We start from the raw sequence: 4695 nt of genomic DNA on the forward strand, positions 1-4695 counted from the left end.
AACCTCATGAGCTATATAAATGAGAAGCTATAGGTAATAAAAAAAAAGGAGCACAATATATGATCTTGATAGAGTAATAGCATAATTATATATAATTAAATCCCTATAATAATTATATATACAATTATTCAGTGCATTATACAATATACACTATGTATTAATATCTACAATTATAATAATTACATATAAAATACAATGTAAAACTCTTTTAGAAAAGAGTTCTGCTTAATAACATTGAAAGAAACATTCTCTAGGGACTGTTTAGAAAATATTGGTCATTGGTGCTGAAGAGATGGTTCAGCTGTTAAGAGCACTGGTGCTCTTCTAGAGGACCTGGATTGAGTTCCCCAAAATCCACAAAGCAGCTTAAAACAATCTGTAACTGCAGTTCCAAGGGATCCAATGCTCTCTTCTGGCCTCCACAGACACTGTACACATAGATCCACTTACACTCAAATACATAAAAAATTAAATAAATAAACATTACAGGGGAAAGCAGAAGACTATAAAGCTTCAGGGATACATAGACATGGATTTGAGTCTTGTTTCATGCATATTTTGAGTGACTTTAGGTAAACCCTTTAACCTCTCTTACTCTTCATTTTCTCATTGGAAGGTAGGAAAAAGAGAGTATATTTTCCAGACTGTCATGAGAAATAAAAATCAACATGTTCAGAGTTTCGGTTTTACAAAAGGAGTAAGCTCTAGAGATCTGTTACGTAAGTTTGTGTTTGTAGTTAGTGATACATACGTATTGCACACTTTAAAGTCAATTAAGTGGGTAAATCTTGTATTAAGTGTATTTGTCAAAATTTAAAATAATAATATATACAAAACGATGTCTAATACACCAGGGACTTTAATAAGTAGTCATTACTATTGTTGTTAAAAATTGATTTTGTGGGGCTGAAAAGATGGCTCAGCGGTTAAACGCACTAGCTGCTCTTCCAGAGGACTTGGGTTTGGTTTCCAGCATCTATATGGCAGCTAATAACTGTCTGTAACTCCAGTTCCAAGGGATCTGACACCTCTCTTCTGGTATCCGCAGGTACGCACTACATGGCACAGATGCACTTACAGGCAAAACACTCATACACATAAAAATAAGTAAATAAATAAACAAGTAAGTAAAATTTTAAAAAATGAATTTTGTGGGCTGGGGATGCAGCTGAATTAGTAGAGTGCTTTTCTAGCATGCACAAAGTCTTGAGTTCCATCCCCAGCACCACCTACAGGTTTGGTGATGCACACCTTTAATCCTAGCATTAGGAATGTGGAAGCTCAATTCAATGTCATCCTTGACTACAAAGCAAACTTCCAGGTCAGCCTGGTATATATGAGACTCTGTCTCAAAAAAAACAACAAAGAAAGGCTTTTGTTTTGTTTCTATTTGTTTTACTTATCCATCAACTGAAAGCCAAGTCCAGACTAACAAATGAAGTCAGCTTTGCAAGGATTCCGTCATAAACTGGTAGACCAGGAACTAACTGTTGCTTGTTCCAGGTTCTGCAAGTGGCTAGTTTGACTGCAGATGGCAGAAATAATCTTTCTTGAATTACAGTTTACTGTCTCACCACAGTTTAGATGTGAAGTTCAGCCCAAAGTTCCAGGGTGGAGAACTTCCTCTAGCTTGCCTTCTGGAAGCTGGATCCTGGATTTGGACCTCAGTACCAGTGGGCATATATATAAAACCTAATTGTTAAACTTCAGATAAAAGGCATTATTTATTCTTTAGTAAGTTTAAGGTTTGATAAGTTGGTTTGGATGTTTTTGGAAGCGTTTTATTAGGAAAAAGTTTCAATAAATGAAAATTAAATGTGGGGCTGGAGAGAAAGCTCAGTGGAGCCCTGGCTGCTTTGGCAGAGGACCCTGGTTCAGTTCCCAGCACAACATGGTGGCTAACAACTGTCCGTAACTCCAGTTCCAGGGAATCTAACATCCTCTTCTGGCCTCCACAGGCATTTCATGACACAAGTGCACTTATAGACATACAGGCAAGACATTCATCCATAAAACAAAATTCTTTTTAAATGATTAAAAAAGAAAATTAAATGTATTATACAGTGAGCCTCCATATTGGCTCTATTTGCTTTACCACATAACTCTATCTATCCATACCTCCATTTATCCAAGATCAGTGAATTTTAAAACACAACAGTAGTCACGTGTTGTTAAATGCTAAGTGAAAATCTGGCTCCAGTTGGGTGGGGGAGCCCTGTTGGTTTCTGTCATGTAAATACTCTCACTTTGTCAACACTAAGCCGCCAGTATCTCATCACTGAACTCACAGTGAGGAAGAGATTAGGACATCTGAGTCTGCCTCGGTACACCCATGTAAAATGCTTCCTCTTTTTTATTCTCTCACCTTTTAAAGGTGAGGAGAGCAGGGCCCTATGGCTGCTAGGCAAATGCTCTACCACTGAGAGGTGTGCCAGCTTCCTTCCCAGTCTTAGTTTTATTGTTTGTTTATTTTTTTGAGAGCTTGCTGAAGCCCGAGCTGGCTTGAACGTGTTATGTAGATCAGGCTGGCCTCAATCTCACAGAGGTCTGCCTGCCTTTGCCTCACAAGTGCAGCCATTCTCAGTTTTGTTGAAGTTGGAGTCTCAGATGAAGACAGTTGAATGTCTTCCATTCACTTTTAAGACAACCTTCTGGGGACAGCTGAAAATCCCATTGATTCGCAGTAAATCCAGTGGATACCAGGCTCAGTCTTTTTCCCCAGGGAATAACAAATCTACCTCAAAGTTTGCTTGAGAGAAGTACCAAGATGGTATGTTATATAACAATGAAAGGTCTAGCCCGGACACACTTTCCCTCTATTGCTTCTTATGCAAGTTTCTCTCTTCTACTCTGCACATCTTTTGCTCTTGAAGGATTGGGAAGGAGAACCAGGTGTTCATGAGTAATTGGAGAGAAATCTGTATTCCTAGACCAAGCCAAACTGTATCTTTCCTTTCCTACTGTACCTTCAGTTCTTATGAAAATCCACAATAAGGGAAATTTCTGAATTATCTGAACACCTCTGCAATTAGACTGTGGAATGGTATTGGGCTTGCAAACTGAGAGAAACAAGGTATAAGGTAGTTTCATCCATTCAACTGCTTTCTACAAAGGGTCTCCTAAGCTTCAGATTCTGTTTGGATGATTTGAGTACAGAGATGAATAAATGGATTATTCAGAAGTTTGCAGTCCTCTGACAGATGATGACAAGAATGTAAATGGAAGAGAGGGGCAACATTTGGACTGCACCCTTCGTGATGGCAGTGAAAGGAAAAGCACATTCCAAGCTGGAGATGATGTGAAAGGTCTGATGCTGAAGAATAGACCCAGAGTTTAGGGAAGGGATCTGGGTAGACTACAAAAGGCATGTGGAGGCTCAGGCAGGGTGAGACCAGGGGTGGGGATAAAGGGAGGGCTAGTTTGTGGTCTTTTTGAAAAAATATTTTATTTATTATTTTTATTTTATGTGTATGAGTGTTTTGCCTGCATGTAAGTGCATCCATATCATGCAATGCCCACAGATACTAGAAGAAGGTACTGGATCCCCTGGAACTGCAGTTAAGGCCAGTTAATTGCCATGTTGGTACTGGAACCAAACCCAGGTCCTCTGCAAGAGCAGGCAGTTCTTTTAACCATGGAGCCAGCTCTCCAGCCCCTACTTTGTAGTCTTGAATATAAATGTAGTGGCTTTGACTCAATGTAGGAGGCAACTGGAAGCTTCAGAGGGGCTTACAAATGAGTGTAGCAATCAGATTGCTATAGAACTTTTTAAGCAATGCTGCTGAAATAGAGCAACAGGGCCTGAGGCAGTAGACCACTCACCAGGGCAGCTGTTCTGGTCAATCTGGGGTTCTATGTGTCTATTTCCCTCTTCACTGCCTTCCTTCCCCACTTCTCTGCTTTTTCCTTCTACTCTTGTGTTTCCTCTATCATCTTCCTCTTCAACACTTCATTTTACTCCTTTCTTTTTCCTTCATCTTTTCTTTACAGGAACACCCAAAAACTCTAATCTTGGATGGTGTGCTGGACAGCTTTAGTGTGAACTTGACACACCTGGGTTGAGGGAGCCTCTGTTAGGGAATTGCCTCCATAAGACTGGCCTGTGGCCATGTCTGAGGGGCATCTTCTTGATTGTTGAGTGATGTGAGAGGGCCCAGCCCACTGTGGGTGGTGCCACCCCTGGGCAGGTGGTTCTGTGTTGCATAAGAAAGCAGGCTGAGCAGGGGCCAGGGGAGCAAGCCAGTAAGCAGAGTTTCTCTATGGCCTGTGCTCCAGCTCCTGCCTCCAGGTTCCTGCCCTGAGTTCCTACCTTGGGCTCCCTGATGAACTGTGACCTGGGAGATGTAAGCTGAATAAACCCTTTCCTCCCCAAGTTGTATTGGCCAGAATATTTTGTCTCAGCAATGGTGAAACAAACTAGGGCAGACAGGTAGAACAGACCCTTTTGCCTCCTCTAGTTCTTCTAGCAAAAGTTTTTACTCAAACTGTATGCTTCTGGAAAATAGCATCTGTATTAATTTTTTAAAATGGACTTTGGAAACACAGTATCCAGTGATACTCTGGGAGACAAAGCCTGAATTTATAGAGTTCAGAAAACAGCATGGTTTCAAGGTGGCCTTGTTGATAGAAAAGAGGAACATCCCAGCTCCTAAATGAGCATATTTCCTTCTGTATGACTTCATCTGAGTCTTTCAG

This window comes from Nannospalax galili, unplaced genomic scaffold (assembly GCF_000622305.1).
Source record: "Nannospalax galili isolate Female #2095 unplaced genomic scaffold, S.galili_v1.0 scaffold677, whole genome shotgun sequence".
In the NCBI taxonomy this organism is placed as follows: Eukaryota; Metazoa; Chordata; class Mammalia; order Rodentia; family Spalacidae; genus Nannospalax; species Nannospalax galili.